Source organism: Rhinoraja longicauda, chromosome 11, assembly GCF_053455715.1.
Source record: "Rhinoraja longicauda isolate Sanriku21f chromosome 11, sRhiLon1.1, whole genome shotgun sequence".
In the NCBI taxonomy this organism is placed as follows: Eukaryota; Metazoa; Chordata; class Chondrichthyes; order Rajiformes; family Arhynchobatidae; genus Rhinoraja; species Rhinoraja longicauda.
In genome coordinates this window covers 60815665-60840116 of record NC_135963.1, presented here as the reverse complement: position 1 = coordinate 60840116, position 24452 = coordinate 60815665, and the positions used below count along the sequence as shown (strand labels likewise).

Here is a 24452-nt window from a genome sequence, read left to right as displayed (position 1 = left end):
GATCAGCCATGTTCATATTTAATGGCGATGCTGCTTAAAGGGCCGAATGGCCTACTCCTGCACCTATTTTTTAATGTTCTATGTTTCTATGTACCTACTGTGAAAAGCTTGGTTTTGCATGGTATCCAAACAGATCAGATAATACTGCCCAGAAATACCATCAAACTCAAGTACAATAGGTGGAGCAAAGGAGAAGATACAGAATAAAGATTTGCAATGTTGTGCATCACTCCAGAGACCAAGTCCAATATCTGCAATGAGGTAGCGAACAATCAGAAGCGGCCACGTTTATGGCAGGGACTGTACGTTCACAGTGGGTGGAAGAAGCCCTTCCTTAGACTGGTGGTGTGTGTGCACTGAGCATGTCTGTACCTTCTGCCTGATGGGAGGGGAGGGGAGGGGAGTGGGGCGGGGGATTGAGGGGGATGGTAGTGCAAGGGTTGGTTGGAGACTGTATCTCTCTAACGCAGGGTGAAGGAGGTGGAGAAAGCGAACCAGGCCCTGGCTGTGGAACGTTGCTCATCTCTGATCATCTCTTCAGGTAACAAATCTCCTCTCCCGTCCCTCCCCAATCTCTCCCATCCCCCCCCCCCATTTCTCTCTCCCTCCCCAATCTCTCCCCTCCCACCCATCCATCCCCCCCCATCTCTCTCCCAATCCCCCCCATCTCTCTCTCCCTCACCATCTCTTGCCCCTCCCCATCTCTCTCCCCTCCCATCCCCATCTCTCTCTCCCCTCCCATCCCCCCATTTCTCGCCCCTCCCATCTCCCTCCCCCATCTCACCTCCCCCTCCCCATCTCACCCCCCCTCCCCATCACTCTCCCACTCCCTATCCATCTCCCCTCCCCATCCCCCCCATCTCTCTCCCCCCTCCCATCCCCCCATCACTCTCCCATCCTCCCTCTCTCCCCCCATCTCTACCCCCTCCCATCCCCCATCTCTCCCCCCCCCATCTCTACCCCCTCCCATCCCCCCATCACTCTCCCATCCTCCTCCCTCTCCCCCATCTCTACCCCCTCCCATCCCCCATCTCTCCCCCCCCCCATCTCTCTCTCCTCTCCCATCTCCTTCCCCCCATCTCACCCCCCCTCCCCATCTCACCCTCCTCCCCATCTCACCCCCCCTCCCATCTCACCCTCCTCCCCATCTCACCCTCCTCCCAATCTCCCCCTCCTCGCCATCTCACCCTCCTCCCCATCTCACCCTCCTCCCCATCTCACCCTCCTCCCCATCTCACCCTCCTCCCCATCTCACCCCCTCCCCATCTCTCTCCCCCCCATCCTTCTCCCCCTCCCCATCTCCCCTCCCCATCTCCCCTCCCCATCTCTCTACCCCTTCCCCATCCCTCTCCCCTCCCCATCTCTCTCCCCCTCCCCATCCCTCTCCCCTCCCCATCCCTCTCCCCCTCCCCATCTCCCCTCCCCATCCCTCTCCCCCCCTCCCCATCCCTCTCTCCCCTCCCCATCCCTCTCTCCCCTCCCCATCCCTCTCCCCTCCCCATCTCCCCTCCCCATCCCTCTCCCCCCTCCCCATCTCCCCTCCCCATCTCTCTACCCCCTCCCCATCCCTCTCCCCCCTCCCCATCTCCCTCCCCATCTCCCCTCCCCATCTCTCTCCCCCTCCCCATCCCTCTCCCCCTCCCCACCTCCCCTCCCCATCTCTCTACCCCCTCCCCATCCCTCTCCCCCCTCCCCATCTCCCCTCCCCATCCCTCTCCCCCCCTCCCCATCCCTCTCTCCCCTCCCCATCCCCCTCCCACTCCCATCTCTCTGCCCCTCCCCATCCCTCTCCCCATCTCCCCTCCCCATCCCTCTCCCCCCTTCCCATCTCCCCTCCCATCCCTCTCCCCCCTTCCCATCTCCCCTCCCCATCCCTCTCCCCCTCCCCATCCCCTCTCCCAGTCTCCCCTCCCCATGTCTCTCCTCCCTCCCCTCCCCCAATCTCTCTCCTCTCGCTATATCTCTGCCTCCAGTTCCCTGTCTATCCCACACTGGAACACCGCGCACTGTTCCCAGTCTCCATTTCCCCAGGCCAGACCCAGACTGGGAGCACGTGCACAGTTCCCAGTCTTGGTGTCCCACACCGGGAGCACTGTGCTTGGCTCCCGGTCTCCGTATGCGTGGAACTGATCCACACCGGAGCTTGTGCACGGTTCCCAGTCTCCATGTCCTATGCCAAGAGCACCACGCACCTTGCCATTTCTGTATCCCTGAGCAACAGCATCCTGCACAGCTCCAGTCTCCTGTGCCACACAAAGGGACCACAGTGCATGCTGATACAGACATGGGCAACCGTACACAGTGCTCCAGTGTGGGAAACAGATGGGGAACAGTATACAGTGCTCCCAGTGATGGATACGGAGCGCAGCAAATGTGCACAGTGTTCCCGCTGTGGGATACAGGGATGGGGAACCATGTACGGTGCTCATGGTGATGGACACAGATGGGGAACTGTGTGCGGTGCTTGTAATGGATACGGAGACTGAACTGCCTGGTGCTCCCGGAATGGGTTACTGAGATTGTGCGTGGTGCCTTGGATATGGGATATGGGCATCAGGAATCGTGCGTCGTGCTCTCACTGAGGGTCACGGGCACCGGGAACCACGCACGGTGCTGAACATGCACTGAGAAGATCGCCAATCCTCTCCACCATTCCCCATCTTTCTCCCTGTAAACAGGAGCCAGGACATTGCGAAGCGAAGTCGCTATGTGAGGCTGGTGGACAGCGTACGGGACAACGGTGGGACGGTGAGGTGAGGAGCGGGCTCGGCCATGCGAGAAAACGGGGAGGGGAGAGGGGGGGGTCGGACGTCCCAGATCCAGGGCTGGGGGGGGTGGGGGGCTGGGGGTGGGGGGGTCGGACGTCCCAGATCCAGGGCTAGGGGGGGGGGGGGTGTAGGGTCGGACGTCCCAGATTCAGGGCTGGGGGGGCTGGGGTCGGACGTCCCAGATCCAGGGCTGGGGGGGGCAGGGGTGTGTAGGGTCAGACGTCCCCAGATTCAGGGCTGGAGTGGGGGGGGGGGGGGGGCTGGGGTCGGACGTCCCAGATCCAGGGCTGGGGGGGCTTGGGTCAGTTATTGTTCCGGGCGATTTAGTTGGATGGTTTGGGCCAATTAATGGACCCTTTGATTGGACAGTTGAATCAATTCAATGGTTCATGAGCTCTGATTGGATACAACGGTCATTTGATGGATTGTAGGGTTTGATTGGATGATTTGGCTGAATGAATAGACCAGGGGCTGTGACGGGACATTGGATGAGTTACTAGCTGAGCAGTGCTGATGGTGGGTGCGTGGATGAATAGACCAGGGGCTGTGACGGGACATTGGATGAGTTACTAGCTGAGCAGTGCTGATGGTGGGTGCGTGGATGAATAGACCAGGGGCTGTGACTGGACAACAGCGGTTGAGAGGCTGTGATTGGGTTTGCGTTTCCACATTGTGGGAGTGACGGGGGAGTGTTCAGCTCATTTGATTGTCACTGTGGAGCGGTGCAAAGCTTTTGTTGCGAGCTAACCAGCCAGTGAAAGACAACAAGTGTTTACAATCGAGCCATTCACAGTGTACAGATGCATGATAAGGAAATAACGTTTAATGCAAAGTAAAGTCCGATCAAAGATAATCTGAGTGTCACCAACGAGGTAGTCCAGGACAGCTCTCTGGTTGTGGTAGGATGGTTCAGGACAGCTCTCTGGTTGTGGTAGGATGGTCCAGGACAGCTCTCTGGTTGTAGTAGGATGGTCCAGGACAGCTCTCTGGTTGTGGTGGGATGGTCCAGACAGCTCTCTGGTTGTGGTGGGATGGTCCAGGACAGGTCTCTGGTTGTGGTAGGATGGTCCAGGACAGCTCTCTGGTTGTGGTAGGATGGTTCAGGACAGCTCTCTGTTGTGGTAGGATGATTCAGTTGCCCAATAACAGCTGGGAAGAAACTGTCCCTGAGTCTGGAGGTGTGTTTTCACACTTCTGTACCTTTTGCCTGATGGGAGAGGGGAGAAGAGGGAGTGGCCAGGGTGCGACTCGTCCTTGATTGTGCTGCTGGCCTTGCCGAGGCAGCGTGAGGTATAGATGGAGTCATTGGAAGGAAGGTTGGTTTGGGCTGGGCTGTGTCCACAATTTGCTGTAATTGCAGTCTTGGATGTTCCCAAACCAAGCTGTGATGCATACTGATAAAATGGTTTCTCTGGCACATCTGCAGGGGCTGGTGAAAGGTGTTGGGGACATGCCAATCTTCCTAATGCTTTGTAGGTAGAGGCATGGGTGTGCTTTCTTGCCTGTTGCTTCAGTATGGGTGGTCCAGGAGACGTTGTTGGTGATATTGACTCCTGGGAATTTGAAGTTTTCAAACCATCTCTACTTCGGCACTGCCAATGCACACTGGGGTGTGTGTACCAAGTCGATCACTATCTCCTTTGTCTCAACATCAGGACACCAGGTTCTCAATGTCCTTCCTGTACTCTCGCCTCATCATTATGTGATATCTGACCCACTATGGTGGTGTCGTCTGCGAATTTGAAATTGAATTAGACTTGTACATAGAGTAATTGAGTGATACAGTATTGAAACAGGCCCAAATTGCCCACACCGGCCAACAATGTCCCAGCTACACTAGTCCCACCTGCCTGCGCTTGGTCCATATCCCTCCAAACCTGTCCTATCCATGTACCTGTCCAACTGTTTCTTCAATATTGGGATAGTCCCAGCCTCAACTACCTCCACTGGCAGCTTGTTCCATACACCCACCGCCCTTTGTATGAAAAAGTTCCCATTCAGATTCCTATTAAATCTTTTCTCCAACACTTAAACATGTGTCCTCTAGTCCTCGATTTGCCTACCCTGGGCAAGAGACTGCACCTCTGGGCAAGAGAGGGCAACGAGGCAGGCACGGTCGTAGGTGTACAAGGAGTAAAGAAGGAGGAGTGAACAGAAGGAGTGACACGAGATGGGGAGAAGGAGTGGTGAACCTCACACCCACAAGGGTGTGTCAGGACAACTGGGTGAGATGTGTGTAGGGCGTGCCACAGCGGTAGAGTTGCTGCCTTACAGCGCCAGAGACCCGGGTTCAATCCTGACTACGGGTGATATCTATACGGAGTTTGTACCTTCTCCCCGTGACTGCGTGGGTTTTCTCTTTATGCTCCGGTTTCTCCCACACTCCAAAGATGTGCAGATTTGTAGGTTAATTGGCTTCTGTAAATTGTTCCCAGTGTGTGTAGGATAGTGCTAGTGTGTGGGGTGATCATGGCTCGGCTTGGACTTGGTGGACCCAAGGGCCTATTATACCTCTAAAACAAAGTCTAAAGTGTGGAGAGTATCGACAGTATGACTCACCATCTCTCCCCTCCCCTCCCCCTCCACTCCCCATCCCCTCCCCTCCCCCTCCCCTCCCCCTCCACTCCCCATCCCCTCCACTCCCCCTCCACTCCCCATCCCCTCCCCCTCCACTCCCCATCCCCATCCCCTCCCCCCCTCCCTCCCCCCTCCCTCCCCCTCCACTCCCCCCCTCCCTCCCCCTCCACTCCCCATCCCTTCCCTCCCCCTCCACTCCCATCCCCTCCCCCTCCCCTCCCTCCCCATCCCCTCCCCCTCCCCCCCTCTCCCCATCCCCTCCCCCTCCCTCCCTCTCCCCATCCCCTCCCCCTCCCCCCCACTCCCATCCCTCCCCCTCCCTCCCCATCCCCTCCCCCTCCCTCCTATCCCCTCCCCCTCCCTCCCTCTCCCATCCCCTCCCTCTCCCCATCCCCTCCCCCTCCCTCCCTCTCCCCATCCCCTCCCCCTCCCTCTCCCCATCCCCTCCCCCTCCCTCCCTCTCCCCATCCCCTCCCCCTCCCTCCCTCTCCCCATCCCCTCCACTCTCCCTGTCCCTCTTTCACACAGGATGTTCTCCAGTCTTCATGTTTCTGGTGAACGTGAGTATAATTACCATCATTAACAGACTGGGGGGTGGGTTGGAGAGATGGCGGACAGGTGGAGCTGTGCCCATCGGGACAGATGGGGGAAATGTATGTGGGGGTGGACAGGAGGGATAGAGTCACAGAGACACAGTGTGGAAACATGCCCTTCATAGAGTCACAGAGACACAGTGTGGAAACATGCCCTTCATAGAGTCACAGAGACACAGTGTGGAAACATGCCCTTCATAGAGTCACAGAGACACAGTGTGGAAACATGCCCTTCATAGAGTCACAGAGACACAGTGTGGAAACAGGCCCTTCATAGAGTCACAGAGACACAGTGTGGAAACAGGCCCTTCATAGAGTCACAGAGACACAGTGTGGAAACAGGCCCTTCATAGAGTCACAGAGACACAGTGTGGAAACAGGCCCTTCGGCCCAACACTTACCATCATTAACAGACTGGGGGGTGGGTTGGAGAGATGGCGGACAGGTGGAGCTGTCTCTATCGGGACAGATGGGGGAAATGTATGTGGGGGTGGACAGGAGGGATAGAGTCAGTGTGGCCAACATACCCCATCAACACTAGTCCCAGCTGCCTGCGCTTGGTCCGTATCCTCCAAACCTGTCCTATCCATGTACCTGTCCAACTGTTTCTTAAACGATGGGATAGTCCCAGCCTCAACTACCTCCTCTGGCAGCTTGTTCCAGCAACTCCATGTGGACAGACAAGGTGTGTCTTTATGGGGCAGACGAGGGAACGTGCATATGGACAAACGGGGGCAGTGTCCATGGGGGGGGATCTCCATGGGAATTAACGGGGACCTGCATGGGACGGACAGGGGGGGAATCTGCATGGGCACGGACAGGGGGGAATCTGCATGGGACGGACAGTGGGGGAATCTGCATGGGACGGACAGGGCAGAATCTGCATGGGATGGACGGGGGGAATCTGCATGAGCACGTTTAGGGGGAATCTGCATGGGACGGACAGGGGGAATCTGCATGGGCACGGACAGGGGGGCATCTGCATGGGACGGACAGGGGGGCATCTGCATGGGACGGACGGGGGCATCTGCATGGGACGGACAGGGGGGCATCTGCCTGGGCACGGACAGGGGGGCATCTGCATGGGACGGACGGGGGCATCTGCATGGGACGGACAGGGGGGCATCTGCGTGGGACTGACAGGGCAGAATCTGCATGGGCACGGACGGGGAATCTGCATGGGCACGGATAGGGGGGCATCTGCATGGGACGGACGGCAGAATCTGCGTGGGACTGACGGGGAATCTGCATGGGATGGACGGGGGGGGGGGGAATCTGCATGGGATGGACGGGGGGAATCTGCATGGGATGGACGGGGGGGAATCTGCATGGGACGGTCAGGGAAGAATCTGCTTGGGCACGGACAGGGCAGAATCTGCATGGGATGGACAGGGGGGGCACTGTCCTGGGAAATGGAAGGGGTGGGGGGAGTGTAGGGAGTGTAGAATGAGAGAATCTACTGTAATCACGCCCCCGTTCTCTCTCCCCTCGCCTCCCCCTCTCTCACTACCCCTCTCATCTGCCCTCCCTCTCTCTTCACAGAACTCAGTCAGCTGACCGGAATCGCTGCCATCCTTAGATTCCTGTTGCGGAACTCTCGGACCAAGAAGATGAAGATTCAGGATCAGGGAGCGACTAGACTGAGGGGGGGGGGGGGGGAGAGAGAAGCAGCCCCCTCCCCGGGGCAGGGCGAGCCGAGATGTGCGGTGTCCCGGGGATGTCCCCCAGTCAGGACTCTCCCCATCCCCTCCCTCACTCCCGGGATCACACCCGTCCTATGTCTTGCATTAAAACCCAATGCAAACTCAGCCAGACCCCTCCCCGTGTGTTATTCCTCAGTCCCGTCGTGAACAGGCCTTGACATTGTGGAATGCCAAGGATTTGCCAGGTACTTGTCGATGTTTCTGGCCCTATCCCTGGGGAACAGTCATAGTCACACAACACAGAAACTGGCGCTTTGGCACACCGCCCATACCTACCAACATGCCCTAGCTGCACAAGTCCCACCTGCCTGCATTTGGCCCATATCCCTGTACCTGTCCTCTCCATGTACTTGTTTAACTAATTAAAAGTTGTGATAGAACCTTCCTCAACTACCTCCTCTGGCAGCTTGTTCCATACATCCACCCTCTATGAAAAAGTTGCCCCTCAGGTTCCTATTAAATCTTTCCCCCCTCACCTTAAACCAATGTCCTTTGGTTTTCGATTACCCTCTTCTGGGCAAGACACACTGTGCGTTTACCCGATCCATCCCTCTCATGGCCCGCGCTGACCAACATACCCCACCTACACTAGTACCTGCCTCAACTGCCCCTCCCGGCAGCTGCTTCCAAACACCCACCATACTCTGCGCGGAGGAAGTTGCCCATCAGGTTCTTGTGAAATCTTTCCCCCCTGTTGGAAAGGGTGAGGAGAAGCTTTAGGAGGATGGTGCCAGGATTTGAGGGCCTGAGCTACCAGGAGAGGTTGCTAGTGGTTTGGGCTGCACAGTGGCGCAGCAGCAGGGTTGCTGCCTTACTGTGCCAGAGTCCCAGGTTCGATCCTCACCTTGGGTGCTGTCTGTCTGGGTGGAGTTTACAAATTCTCCCTGTGACTGCTTGCATTTCCTCCGGGTGCTCCGGTTTCCTCCCACATTCCAGAGATGTGCAGGTTTATAGATTAATTGGCCCTCTGCAAATTGCTCTAGTGTGTAGAGTGGGGATGAGAAAGTGGAATAACATAGAACTAGGGTGAAGAGTAAATAACATAGAACTAGATCGATGGTCGGCAAGGACTCGGTGGACCAAAGGGCCTGTTTTCCCATTGCAATCTATGAAGAAGGGTCCCGATCTGAAATGTCGCCTCTCCATATTCACCAGAGATGCTGCCTGACCCGCTGTGTTACTCCAGCACTCTGTGAAACGTCACCTATGGAAGGGGGAGGAGGAGGGGGGTTGGAGGGAGGGTGAGGGGAGGGGGGAAGGGCGAGGGGAGGAGGAGGGAGGGGGGAGAGGGGAGTGCAGGAGGAGAGGGTGCAGCACCAATACAGAGAGGTTTGGCCCCAACGGGTCCACCTGGTCTAGTATTACACACTCACATGCACATATGTACAAATAAAAACCAGACAACAATCAACAATAATAGTGCAACCAGGGCCTACAAAGCCTAACAACTTGGAAAAAGCCAAGCAAGGCCTAGAAATATACCAAGAATGTTTTGCCATGCTAACTGGCGCCTACAAAGCCTAACTACTCAGAAAACAATCAAGAATCCTAACTTCCAGGAAAACCAGTTGCTGTGCCAACAAAGGCCTACAAAGCCTAAGGAACCGCTAAGCAAGGCGCTGAAGTAACATGTCTGAACAGAGTGTGGGTCTACTTATGTAACACTAATGTGTGGTCCTCCCTGTTACTGAATAACTGAATAACAGCCTGAGCTGGTGGGAGAGGTTGGGCAAGCAGCACAGAAGGCTGAGGGATGATCTTACAGAAGGTGCTGAAGTGTTGTGTTTAACTCTGCTGTGCTCACTGCTGATGCCAGCTTCCTCTTCCCCAGCCAACAATGGGCCATCATGGGCTCCACCTTTCCCTGGTCATCTGTTGCCGGCCTTGATTTGTTCGGGCCTTTTCCTACCTCCAGTTCCCTTCCCTCTACTTTCAGTCTGAAGAATCACCTTGACCCGAAATGTCACCCACCATTTTTCACCAGAGATGCTGCCTGACCCGCAGAGTTACTCCAACACTTTGTGTCTACCTTCGCTGATGTCAGGTGTCAGACTACAGATTTGCCAAGGCAATAACCAGTTGGTGAGATATCAGTTCTAGAGGAAAGTAAGACTGTTCTCCTCGGAGTGGAAAACTGGAGTTATTGGTAGATATGTCGGATCTCTCTCAAAGCCCCTATATCTGGACAAGTTCATAAGTTCATGTCATTGGAGCAGAGTTAGGTCATTTGGGCCATCTGAATTGACTGTATTAGCAGGTGTGAATATTCATTGATTGAAAGATAAAGCATGGAAACAGGCCCTTCTGCCCAAGGAGTGCAGGCTGACCAACGTTCACCCATGCACACTAGTTCTATGTTTTCCCACGTTCTCATCCACTCCTGACACACATGGGGCAATTTACAGAGGCCAATTAACCTACAAACCTGTGCAGCTTTGGTCAGGGGTTATGGGGAGAATGGGGTTAGGAGGGAGAGCTAGATCAGCTATGATTGAATGGCCTAATTCTGCTCCTATCACTTATGAACGGATGACCTTTGGGATGTGGGAGGAAACCTGAACACCTGGAGGGAACCCACGCGGTCACAGGGAGATCTTACAAACTCCACACAGACAGCGCCTGAGGTCAGGATCAAACCCGTGTCTCCGGCGCTATGAGGCAGCAGCACTACCAACAATGTAAACAATGAGTTTGTTGGTTCCACCCTAATCATGGCGGTAACACAATGCACAGCTCTACCTCGGCGAGGTGCGTTGAAAGATTTCCCCATATACCATTATTCTGAATTAGTGACGGGATATTATACTCAGTGACCACTTTAGCATTGATTCATGAGCTGCTTTTGGCCTCCAACTTATTTTTGCTCCTGGATACAAATTGCAAGCACAGGAAATGGCATTATCTCAACAGCCAAATGTTTAAAGAAAACAAAAGTGCAGAGGCAGGCTAGGCAAGATGGACCGGCCGCATATAAAACGACAGTTTAGGGTGGCACGGTAGCGCTGCGGTAGAGTTGCCATCTTACAGCATCGGAGACCCGGGTTGTATCATGACCACGGATGCTGTCTGTATGGAGTTTGCATGTACTCCCTCTGACCACCTGGGTTTTCTCTGAGTGTTCCTGTTTCCTCCCACACTTGAAAGATGTACTGGTTTGTAGGTTAATTGGTTTTGCTAAAAAAACTAAATTGTCCCTTGTGTGCAGGATGATGCTATAGTGTATGGGGTTGTCAGTGCAGAACAGACTCAGTGGGACAAAGGGCCTGTTTCTTCACTGTAACTCTAAAACAAAAGTGAAAGAAGATCCTGCTGTGATTAGTACTGACTTCATATTATACAACCCAGAGTGGTACAGAAGTCAAGAGTTTTTAAATGTCGTATGTACTGACAACAGAACAATTATGTTCTGAGGAAAGACACAAAGTGCCGGAGTAACTCAACGGGAGACGCAGAATCTCTGGAGAACTTGGATAGGTGACATTTTGGGTCCGGACCCTTTTTCAGACTGATAGACCCTTGCTCAAATTAGATTCTTACTTGATGCAACTTAACTGGCCTATAAACACAATGCACTTAGATAATGTATAATAAACAATAATTCAATAAATTAATAACCACATACTAGTGTATGAACACAGACCTGTGCAACCAAAGACAGTCCACAGAAGTTGATAGTTGAGGTTAGCGTTGTGAAGAGACTGATTTTCATTAAGTCGAAACAAAGAACTGCAGATGCTTGTTAACACACAAAAGGGCACAGAGTTTTGGAATAACTCAATGGCTCAGGCATCCCTGAAGAACATGGATAAGTGATGTTTCGAGTCGGGACCCTTATTCCAGATATTTATAAACATTTTTGTCCAAAATCATTCTCTGGAACAATATCATTCTGTGGGTGAAATCTGGCACTCCGCAGTTCTGAGGCTACATCTTACTCAGTGAGATCTTGGTGGAAGAAATGTTTAATTTGTGCCTCTAACAAGGTAATAAAAGCTTTTCTAAGGAGTCTGAGCCTAGAAAGCTGGTGGTTCTTCATCTTGAAATGCTTTATATGAATCCCACTCTGGGGCACTGCACAAACAATGATGCAGGCATTCGTTGCATTAAAGACATGCTAATTGTAAATAATTTCTGGCATTTACAGTGTCTTAATGAGATGGCATTCAGTGGCTGCTATCTTTTTATACCTCACTGCACTTAATGTTGCTCACTTTCAGAGAGTAACGGACACATGAATGCACAAGGCTGAGAAATCTATTATCCAAACTGAAGAAATTGGAACAAATGGATCATGCTGCAGTTTCTAGGCATTGGATCTTGGTAGCTGAAAGAATCCATGATTTCAAATTAGGATTTGAATTTGCTCACCTATTGTATAAATCCTTCCAAACAAATGGTAGTGATTTCTATAGGTTGTTTGCAAAAGTAGGTGGATTGTGAAAGTCGTATTTCTGCGGAGATTTATCGAGACTGTTTGGAGTTTTTTCCATGGGACTTCCTTTGTTATAATTTTAAATTAATTCCCGGTGTGGCTTCCTTTACATTATCGAAAGCAAGCATAGACTTGGCGGCCATTTCATCGAACATTTGCCCTTGGTCCGCCAAGGCCTTGGTCCGCCAATACCAACTTCTCTGTCCTGGGCCTCTTCCATTGCCGAGTAAAACCACACACAAACTGGGGGAACAGCACCTCATATTCTACTTGGGTCGCTCACAACCCAACGGTATGAAGATTCAATTCACCAATTTCAGTAACCCTGCCGCTCCCATCCTCCATCTATCATGTATCACATCCCGATACGCCCCATATCTCCCATTATCTCACCACCCTCTGTCTCCTTCCACTTATATCTCTCCCTCTGGTTTTACAGTTCACTCCTGTTCTCTATTTATCTGACACCCTTTTGTCTTTTCATCTCTTGCCTTTGTCACTATCAGCACCACCCACCTTTATTCACCCATCACTAGCCAGGCTTTGTTCTCCCCACACCTCTCTTCCAGCTTTCTTCCCCCTACTCCATCAGTCTGAAGAAGAGTCTTGACCCCAAGTTGTTGCCTATCATTCCCTCCACAGCTAAAGACACAAAGTGCTGGAGTAACTCAGCGGGTCAGGCAGCATCTGTGGAGAACATGGATAGGTGACGTTTCACAGAGTGCTGGAGTAACTCAGCGGGTCAGGCAGCATTGCTGGAGAACATGGATAGGTGACGTTTCACAGAGTTGCAGTAACTCAGCGGGTCAGGCAGCATCTCTGGAGAACATCTCTGGTGACGTTTCGGGGCGGGACCCTTTAGACCGTGGAGTGTGGAGGCACTGGGGGGGGGGGGGTGTGGGGAAGAAAGCTAGGGGGGCTGGACAAAGCCTCGCGGGTAATAGGCTGATACTGGTGAGGAGGATTTTTGATTGGCAGATGGTTGGACAAATGGCAGAGGTGAAATGACAGAAGGTGTAAGACAAAAGGAATGAAGAGTTGTGAATTGTGAAGCCAGAGGAAGGAATGTAGGTGGAAAGGGGAGGGGGAGAGGAGAGTTTGGTACTTGTCCAGGTTGGGCGCAGAGGAGGAGGGGGGGGAGGCGGAGGGGAGAATAAGGGGATGTGAGGGGAAGAGTTGCTCCAGAGATGCTGCCTGACCCGTTGAGTTCCTCCAGCACATCGTGTCCTTTAAATTAATTCTGACCTCATTCTAAAATCTACAAATACCTTTTTCTGCGAAGTTTTGTTGACTTAAAAATGGTCTTACCTCACTGTCCTTTAACTTTGCAAGGTTTTATTTGTCAAAAGTAATGTCATTGCAGCTCTCTCCTCACCATTTGTGTACAAAATGATGAGGAATAGATAATAGACACACAGACTCTCTTGCCCAGAGTAGGGGAGTCGAGAGCCGGAGGACATGGGTTTAAGGTGAAGGGTAAAAGATTTAATAGGAACCTGAGGGTTAACTTTCTCACATAAAGGGTAGTAGGAGCATGGAACGAGCTGCAGAGGAGGGAGTTGAGGCAGAGGGGACTATCACAATGTTTAAGAAACATTTAGATGGGTACATGGGTAGCACAGGTTTGGAGGGATATGGACCAAACGCAGGTAGGTGGAATTAGTGTAGATGGGACAAGTTGGTCGGCGTGGACAATGTGGGACGAAGGTCCTGTTTCCACGCTGTATCACTCTGACAGTTGCTAACAATTCCCCCAAGCAAATGATATTGTTAATTTACCTTATTATCTGTTGAAAAGGCTAATCCCTTGAATAAACAAACTGGATGTCACTGAGATTTAGTTTTACTCCAGCATTTTGTATCTATCTTCGGTTTAAACCAGTATCTGCGGTTCCTTCCTGCACATTTAGGTTAGTTTAGTTAGCTTAGTTAGCTTAGTTTAGAGAGACAGCGCAGAAACAGGCCCTTCAGCCCTTTGATTCCGCACCGACCAGCAAACCCCGCACACTAATACTATGCTACACACACAATTTTTACATTTACATGTATACTAACCCAATTAACTGCAAACCTGCACGTCTTTAGAGTGTAGGAGGAAACCTGCGTGGTCACAGGGAGAAGGGGTACAATCTCTGTACAAACAGCACCCGTACTCAGGATCAAACCCGGGTCTCTGGTGCTGTGGGCTCTGGAAGGCAGCAACTCTACTGCTGTGCCACCTTGCCACTATTTCACACTTGCTGTGATGTTACCTACATACAAATATTTGGTCTTAAACTTACATAGAAACATAGAAAATAGGTGCAGTAGGAGGCCATTTGGTTCTTCGAGCCAGCACCGCCATTCATTGCTGATCATCCAGTGTAAGGGGTTTCTGCGCCGAGCTTTCGCCCGACCTAAGGTCCCCGTGCCTTGCTCTGATCCCTTGACCAGGCCGTGCACACTGGTTCCCCGTGAGTGGTTCGACCCACTCACCCCTTACGGTTCTAGACACTGGGCTTAGATGCAGGAGCTCTTATAGTGCAGAAAAATTCAACCAGACCAGATTTGAAAACCAGGGTTTAAATGAAAAGACTTTTATTCAGCGCTTGGGACTATTGTCCATGAATACTTATACAGTTCTATAATACATGTCTATAAAACACATACCGAATCACATGAATACTTATAACTATGAATCATAAAACACACGCACAGTTCTACAAGACATATACACGACTGTAAGATGGGGAACGTACGACGCATCGCAACATTGACCAACACATATTTTAATACACACCCAATGTTTATTCACAACCACCCTCCCCTCTCTACTAAACTATGTCCAGGATATGTAGGATTTGGAGTACATGCTCACCATGGGGCTATAACTGGGGTTACTGGCTGTTCGTTTTGCAGTATTTCTTCTCGAGTTGCGTGCCTGTTCCTCTCTCTTGCATCCGTTCTCCTTGCCTGTCGTTTCTTCCTCCTGCATTCGTTTGACTTCCTTCTGACTTGCCTGCTTGCGTTCCCTGCAGGTTTCCTTGCCTGCTTGCGTTCCCTGCAGGTTTTCTTCTCGAGTTGACTTACCGTCTTAACTTTTTCACCCAAAAGTAGTGGCCAGTTATACTGTTTCTGACCCGTCCTATCTCCCGCCAGATCTTGGAATCTCTTTGTTCAAAAAGATATGTATGAGGTTTTCTTCTGATCTGCGCTTATGTTCGGGGATACCGGGGATGGCCAGACGGTGTTAATTGGGATTTCATTGTGAGGTGATGGGTGTTAACTGGTTTCCCATCACCTACCAGGTAGTTTTCTATGGGCTATTGTGCCCCCTCACTGAGATGAACTGTTTAAGTCGGCTTGGGGCATTGTGAGTATGCTGATGTCAGCGCCCCAGTGTCTGGACTCCGACCTGGTTTCGTAGGTTTCTGCATGGCCAATACCCATCCTTTGTTCTGGCCATGGCTTTGCAGAAAACCTAGAGACTGGGATGTAAGGTTTTTACCTTTTGTGGCTGGTCACGAGGTCCTGCGGCCATTTTAGGACCCACGGATTGTGACATCCTTTGTTAATCTGACCGCAGCCTTTCTCCGCTATCAGCCCCAGTCTCTCGTTTAAAATGTCCAAACTGCAGCTCTTTGGTATTGTGTTGCTTTCCAAATGAGGGAAAACTTCTCAAATCTTACACCAGCTGTGCCTGCCTTCTCCCAATATCCCTTGATTCCACTAGCCCCTAGAGCTCTATCTAACTCTTTTTAAAACTTAGAGAGCAATTGTTTTGGGAAGTGATAAATGCCAGAAAGAGTCACAAATAATGTCAGATAATTGTTGCTCCTACTATGATAATCCAAACAAGACTGTGGTTTCTATTTATAAAACAGTGCAAAACATGAAGGGCTCACTATTAATTTAAAATTCAGCAACTTCGAGGCGTTGATAAGGGTAAAATAATATAACAAGGTCAGAAAGAAGGGTCGCAACCCAAAACGTCACCCATTCCTTCTCTCCAGAGATGCTGCCTGTCCTGCTGAGTTACTCCAGCATTTTGTGTCATTCGGTGTAAACCAGCATCTGCAGTTCCTTCCTGTACAAAAAATCCTTATAATGATTTTGTAAATTTAGCTTTCCTACTTGCTCTACATTTAACTCCACCTCTTCTCTCTTTAACGGCCATCCTCTAGCCTGTCTGAAGAACGGTTCTGACCTGAAACATCACCTATCCATGTTCTCCAGAGATGCTGCCTGACCCGCTGAGTTACTCCAGCACTCTGTGAAACGTCACCTATCCATGTTCTCCACAGATGCTGCCTGACCCGCTGAGTTACTCCAGCACTCTGTGAAACGTCACCTATCCATGTTCTCCACAGATGCTGCCTGACCCGCTGAGTTACTCCAGCACTCTGCGTCTTTCCATCTATCACTTGTCCTGCCCAGGTCTCTCTGATCCAGCTTTCTCCCTCCTACTGAAGAAGGGTCTTGTGTCTGGGTCTATCGGGCTCAGGTAGGTAGAGAAGTGTAGAAGGCATACTTTGGCCGAGGCATTGAGTATGAGTCATGAAGTTTTGTCACTCAATTACCCCAGCACTTTGTGTCTTTATTTGTAAACCAGCATCTGCAGTTCCTTGTATCAGCATTGTGGTAAACCTCCTCTGCACCCTCTCCAAAGACTCCACATCCTTCCTGTAATGGGGTGACCAGAACTGCACGCATGATTAAGGTAGCACGGTGACACAACAGTAGAGTCACAGTCACAGAGACCTGGGTTCCATCCTGACCTTGAGTGCTGTCTGTACGGATCTTATACACTCTCTTTGTGACTGTGTGGGTCTTTCCTCCCACATTCCAAAGATGCACAGGTTTGTAGGTTAATTGGCTTCTTTAAATTGTCGGATAGAAAGTGTAGGATAGAACTAGTGTATGGGTGCTGGCTGTTTGTTGTGGGCCGAAGGTCCTCTTTCTGCGCTGCATCTCTAAGCTAAACTAAACTCAGCTCTACAAAACTTGAAACAATGCGTGCAGTTCTGGTCACCCTTTTACAGGAAGGGTGTGGAGGCTTTGGAGAGGGTGCAGAGGAGGTTTGCCAGAATGATGTTACAAGGAACTGCAGATGCTGATTTACAAAAAAAGACACAAAGTATTAGGGTAACTCAGCGGGTCAGATAACTTCTCTGGAGAACATGCAAAGATGATGTCAGCGAGTCAGGCAGCATCTGTGGAGAACATGGATAGGTGACGTTTCACAGAGTGCTGGAGTAACTCAGCGGTTCAGGCAGCATCTGTGGAGAACATGGATAGGTGACATTTCGAGACAGGACTGAAGAAGGGTCCTGACCTGAAATGTCACGTATCGATATTGTCAGTGATGTTGCCTGACCCATTGAGTTACCCCAGCACTGTGACTATTTTTTAATCAGAATGAGGGTATTAGCTACAGGCAGAGGTCGGACAAATCAAGATTGTTTTCTCTGGATAGTTGGAGTTTGAGGGGAGACCCAATAGAATTTTTTTAATTATGGGAAGCATAGAGAGGTTAGAAAGGTCAGAATCTTTATCCGAAGTACAAATGTCAAAGACTAGACTAGTTAAATTTTGTTTTTTGTTATTTTAATCATATGTTTAATTTTTAACATATGTTGGTAGAGTCCTAGGTTCGATCCAGACCTCGGGTGCTGTCTGTGCAGAGTTTGCACATTCTCCCTGTGATTGCATGATTTCTCTGGGTCTTCCAGTTCATCCTACATCCCAAAGACGTGCGGGTTTCTAGGTTAGTTGGTCTCTGTAAATATCCCCTGTAAGGGCAGCATGATAATGTGGGGCAACACAGAACTACTGTGAATGGATCGATGATCGGAGTGCACTCGGTTTGCCAAAGGCTCCGTTTGCCTTTCAATGCTGTATCTCCAAAGTCAACTAAAATCAAAACAGAAGAGGGGCTGTATAGATAAAGACAGGTTATTGATTAGTATGGGTGTCAAAGCTTGTGGGGTGAAGGCAGGAGAATGCGGTTGAGTGGGAAAGAAAGATCAGCCATGGTGGAGGAGACTCGATGAGCAGAATGGCCTCATTCTGGTCCTACAGTTTATAAATTTATGGGAAAAATTTGTTGAGAAATGTAATTTGATTTTTAATTGATATACGTCACGGCACATTTTTGTCTGCAAAATGAACACTGTTGTGAAGTACCACAGTAACACAAGCAAATGGCTCTCGATCACTAAAATCATGAGATTCATTCCCCATGCAGGTAGGAAGTAGCCCATGGATTGGAGCGCCTGCTTTTTGTGGGACTAGTAAGGTCATAGGTTTATCAATGATAGTAGCAGAATTAGGCCATTCGGCCCATCAATCCTACTCTGCTATTCAATCATGGCTGATCTTAGAGTTAGATATAGCTCTTAGGCCTAATGAAATCAATGGATATGGGGAGAAAGCAGGAATGGGGTACTGATTTTGGATGATCAGCCATGATCGTATTGAATGGCTCGAAGGGCCGAATGGCCTACCCCTACACCTATTGTCTATGTTTCTATCCATGTTTCTATCTTTTTCTCCTTCCTAACCCCATTCTCCTGCTACCCATAACCCCTGACACCCATAACCCCTGACACCCATAACCCCTGACACCCATAACCCCTGACACCCATAACCCCTGACACCCATAACCCCTGCTACCCATAACCCCTGACACCCATAATAATTAAGAATCTGTGCATCTCTGCCTTAAACATTTCCATTGACTTGGCCTCCACAGCCGTCTGTGGCAAAGAATTCCACAGATTCACCTCCCTCTGACTAAAGAAATACCTCCTCATCTCCTTCCAAAAGGAATGTCCTTGAATTCTGAGGCTGTGACCTCTGGTCCTGGTCTCTCTCTCTAGTGGAAACATCCTCTCCACATCTACTCTAGCCAGGCCTTTCACTATTTGGTATGTTTTAATGAGGTCCCCCCTCATCCTTCTATGCTCTAGCGAGTACAGGCCCAGTGCCGTCAAATGCTGTTGAAGCAGGGATTGCAGTGAGCAGTGGACACATAGCGCCTCCCAGTGGCTCCTCCCGTGATATCTCCCCAGCTGTTGATTGAATGGGCTGTGGGCAAGGAGGGACCCCAGCAATAACCAGCCGCCACTTCAAAGCAACCTCTCCTTGTGCAAGTGTTCAATTCCTCTGATGCATGTTTTAAACAATATCATTCTCGGCATCCACCTTCAGAACACTTGTGAAATCATTCTGCACTGTGAAGATCAGTCAGTCATAAGCCTTTGACTGGACCTCAGTACATGTGACAATATTTAATGAAACTAATAAACAATCGACAATAGACTATAGACAATAGGTGCAGGAGGAGGCCATTCAGCCCTTTGAGCCAGCACCGCCCGCCATTCACTGTGATCATGGCTGATCATCTGCTATCAGTTCCCCGTTGTGGCCTTCTCCCCATATCCTTTGACTCCGCTATCTTTGAACTCTATCTAACTCTCTCTTGAACTCTTAATAAACTAATTTACTAGGAACTTCTAAATTATTAAACTAAACTAATAAAATACTGATGGTAAACACAAAATGCTGGAGTAACTCAGCGGATCAGACAGCATCTTGGGAGAGAAGGAATGGGTGACGTTTGGGGTCGAGACCCTTATTCAGACTGATGTCAGGGGAGGGGGCGGGACAAAGATAGGATGTAGTTGGAGACAGGAAGACAGTGGGAGAAATGGGAAGGGGGAGGGGAAAGAGCGGGACAGAGGAACTAGCTGAAATGAGAGGTCGATGTTCATACCACTGGGGTGTAAACCCAAGCAAAATATGAGGTGCTGTTCCTCCAATTTCCGGTGGGCCTCACCATGATAATGGAGGAGGCCCATGACAGAAACGTCAGATTGGGAATGGGAGGGGGAGTTGAAGTGCTCAGCCACCGGGAGATCAGGTTGGATACAACGTACTGACCCAAGGTGTTGAGCGAAGCGATCGCCGAGCCTGCGTTTGGTCTCGCCGATGTAGAGAAGTTGACATCTAGAGCAGCGGATGCAATAGATGAGGTTGGAGGAGGTGCAGGTGAACCTCTGTCTCACCTGGAAAGACTGCTAGGGTCCTTGGATGGAGTTGAGGGGGGAGGTAAAGGGACAGGTGTTGCATCTCGTGCGGTTGCAGGGGAAAGTGCCCGGGGATGGGGTGGTTTGGGTAGGAAGGGACGAGTGGACCAGGGTGTTGCGGAGGGAACGGTCCCTGCGGAACGCAGAAAGGGGAGGGGATGGGAAGATGTGGCCAGTAGTGGGGTCCCGTTGTAGGTGACGGAAATGTTGGCAGATGATTTGTTGCATACGCTGGCTGGTGGGGTGGAAGGTGAGAACGAGGGGGATTCTGTCCTTGTTGCGAGTGGGGGGAGGGGGAGCAAGAGCGGAGCTGCGGGATGTAGAAGAGACCGTAGTGAGAGCCTCATCTATAATGGGAGAGGGGAAGCCCCGTTTCCTGAAGAATGAGGACATCTCTGATGCCCTAGTCCGAAACACCTCATCCCGGGCGCAGATGCGGCGTAGACGGAGGAATTGGGAGTAGGGGATAGACTTTTTGCAGGAGACCGGGTGGGAAGAAGTGTAGTCCAGATAGCTGTGCGAGTCAGTGGGTTTATAGTAAATGTCCGTCACTAGTCTGTCTCCTGTGATGGAGATGGTGAGGTCCAGAAACGGGAGGGAGATGTCGGAGATAGTCCAGGTATATTTAAGGGCAGGATGGAAATTGGAAGTGAAGTGTATGAAGTCAGTGAGTTCTGCATGGGTGCAAGAGGTAGCACCAATGCAGTCGTCGATGTAGCGGAGGTAGAGTTCGGGGATGGGGCCGGTGTACGCCCGGAACAGGGATTGTTCGACGTACCCGACAAAGAGGCAGGTGTAGCTAGGGCCCATGCGAGTGCCCATAGCTACGCCTCTGGTTTGGAGGAAGTGGGAGGAGTCAAAGGATAAGTTGTTGAGGGTAAGAACCAGCTCTGCTAGGCGGAGGAGAGTGTTGGTAGATGGGGATTGGCTGGTTCTACGGTCGAGGAAGAAACGGAGGGCTTCAAGACCATCCTTGTGGGGGATGGAAGTGTAGAGTGACTGGATATCCATGGTGAAGATGAGGGAGTGGGGGCCTGGGAACTGGAAGTTATCGAGGAGATGGAGAGCGTGTGAGGTGTCTTGGACGTAAGTAGGGAGGGATTGTTCCATGGGGGGGTAGGATGGAGTCGAGAAATACTGATAATAACCAATAACTAAACAAATAAATTAGTTATCTAGACTAATAATATACTAATAATAACCAATAATAAAATATGTTGGGGCAGCACGGTGATGCAGTGGTAAAGTTGCCACCTCATTGCACCAGTGACTGGGTTTGATCCTGACTACAGGTGCTGTCTGTCTGGAGTTGTGCATTCTCCCAGTGAGCCATTGGTTTTCTTCGGTAGTTTCAGTTTCAGTTTCCTTCCACACTCCAAAGGTGTACAGGTTTGAAAGCTTATTGTCCCTAGTGTATAGGATAGTGCTAATGTACTGATGCAGACATGGTCAGAGCAGACTCGCTGGGCCGAAGGGCCTGTTTCCACACTGTATTTCTAAACTAAACTAAGAAGTCAGCATCAGGATACCTAGAAAATCTCGGAGAAATTGAAGTGTTTAATACTTACTGACATGGGTTGGACAAACTGTTTGTTGCCATGAAACAAATCAGGTTGAGGATTGGACTGTTTTCATCATGTTCCCTCAAAATATTAGCTAACCTACACACCTGTACGTCTTTGGAGTGTGGGAGGAAACCGAAGATCTCGGAAAAACCCCACGTGGTCACGGGAATAACGTACAAGCTCTGTACAGACAGCGCCCGTAGTCGGGATGGAACCCAGGTCTCTGGCGCTGTAAGGCAGCAACTCTACCACTGCGCCATCTTTAGTTTATTGTCAAGTGTATTGAGAAACAGTGAAAAGCTTTTTTGTTGCATGCTAAAGTTGCCCCTCGAGTTCCTGTTAAATCTTTCCCCTCTCACCTTAAACCTATGTCTTCCAGTTCTTGATTTCCTACCCTGTGTAAAAGACTACATATCTATTCCCCTCATGATTTTAGACACCTCTGTAAGATCAGCCTTCAGACTCCTGCACTCGAGGGAATAAAGTCAAAAGTACATGTGTGTATGTACATATCAGCCAAAACATTATGACCACCTGCCTAATATACTGTTGGTCCTCCGTGTGCCGCCAAAACAGCGCCGACCCACCGAGGCATGGACTCTACAAGACCCCTGAAGGTGTCCTGTGGTGTCTGGCATCTGTAAGTTGTGAGGTGGAGCCGCCGTGGATTGAACTTGTCGATCCAGCACATCCCATCGGATTGAGATCTGGAGAATTTGGAGGCCAGGGCAACACCGTGAACACTTCATCAAGTTCCTCAAACCATTCGGGGCGGGGTGGGGCGTGGCTGTGTTCTGCAGCTGCGGCTCACCGGCAGTCTCTCTGTCTTTTTTTTTGTTTTTTGTCTATTGTCATCGTTTAATGTACGTTTTGTTTTATTTTTAACTCTGTGTATGTGGGGGGGTGGTGGGGGGGTTGGGGGAAACCTTTTTTCAAATCTCCTCCTCAACGGAGATGCGACCTTTACCGTGTCGTATCTCCGTTCGCGCTACGGCCTAACACCGTGGAGTCGGCGGCCTCCAGCTGGGATCGACCTTGAAGACTCCGGTCGCAGTGCCTGGACTTACCATCTCGGAGGCTTCGGCCGTGGGCCCTGCAGACCGCAACATCGGGAGCTCGCAGGTCCCTGGCTGGCGATCGGCTTTCAGGAACTCCAGCCGTAGCAGCTTCGACCGCCCCGGAGCGCGAGGTTTGATCGACCCGCTCGCAGGCCCTTCATCGCCCTGCGTGGCTCGGCCGCAGCACTTTCCATCGCCCGGTGGGGGCTCAGGACTTTCATCATCCTGCTCGGCTCGGCCCTGGGACTTTCCATCGCCCGGTGGGGGCTCAGGACTTTCATCGGCCTGCTCGGCTCGGCCCTGGGACTTTCCATCGCCCGGTGGGGGCTTCAAAAAGTTGGGAGCCTCGATCACCTCGTGGCACCACGGGAGAAGAATGAGGAGGAGATAAGACTTTGCCTTCCATCACAGTGAGGGTGTGCCTAGAGCAATCACTGTGATGGCTGTTTGTGTAAAAATTGTATCTGTGTGTCCTGTGCTTTTTGTTGTCTACTGCCGGACCCTGACGTGAGAGGACGCTGGCGTTGTTTATTCGCCGCTTTTCCGTTAGGATAGTTTGTCTGTTCGTTTTTATGTTGATTGTTTTTGTAAAGCGCTTTGAGCACCCGATAAGGCGCTATATAAAATAAATGAATTATTATTATTATTATTATTCCCGAACAACGTGTGCAGTGTGGCAGTGCGCATTATCTTGCTGAAAGAGGCCACTGCCATCAGGGAATACCATTGCCATGAGGGTGTGTACCTGGTCTGCAACGATGTTTAGGAAAGTGACACATATCAAATTGGCGTCCACATGAATGGCCGGACCCAGGGTTTCCCAGCAGAACAATAGACAATAGACAATAGGTGCAGGAGGAGGCCATTCGGCCCTTCGAGCCAGCACCGCCATTCAATGTGATCATGGCTGATCATTCTCAATCAGTACCCCGTTCCTGCCTTCTCCCCATACCCCCTGACTCCGCTATCCTTAAGAGTATCTAGCTCTCTCTTGAATGCATTCAGAGAATTGGCCTCCATTGCCTTCTGAGGCAGAGAATTCCACAGATTCACAACTCTCTGACTGAAAAAGTTTTTCCTCATCTCCGTTCTAAATGGCCTACCCCTTATTCTTAAACTGTGGCCAGAGCATCCCTCTTCCCACAGTTGGTTTATCCAGGCGGGATAGCCTTTGTTGCCCTCGCGCATCGATGAGCCTTGGGCGCCCAGCACCCTGTCGCCGGTTTGTGGTTTGTCCACTGTTGGTAGGTACTCACCACTGCTCACAAGCCTCGCCCAGTCGTCTGGCCTTAACAATTTGGCCCTTGTCAAAGTCGCTCAGGTCTTTACTCCTGCCCATTTCTCCTGCAACCAACACATCAACTTCAAGAACTGACAGTTCACTTGCTGCCTAATATATCCCCCCTTTGACAGGTGCCATTGTAACAAGATAATCAATGTTATTCACTTCGCCTCTCAGTGGTCATAATGTTTCGGCTGATCGGTGTATATACCGCATCTTTGAGTATGCGTGTGTATATGTACATACACACGTACCTAGTCTGCCCAAACTCTCCCTATAGATCAGGCCTTCAGGTCCTGGTACATCCTCAGCTTCCAACAGCAGCTCGACAGTGCCACCTTGTGTGTGAATGTTGCAGAGCAAGTGATAACATAACATAACATAACATTATGGCGAGTCCGGAAA

General features: G+C 50.8%; 1 long non-coding RNA gene across 1 annotated transcript; it reads left to right on the top strand.

Annotated features, from left to right (window-relative positions):
* The first annotated feature begins 469 nt into the window (after window positions 1-469).
* LOC144597973 (uncharacterized) lies at window positions 470-12099 on the top strand. The gene is made up of 4 exons (XR_013547812.1): window positions 470-541; window positions 2679-2753; window positions 5874-5905; window positions 7481-12099. It is a non-coding gene; the product is annotated as an uncharacterized LOC144597973 (long non-coding RNA).
* Window positions 12100-24452: the final 12353 nt, after the last annotated feature.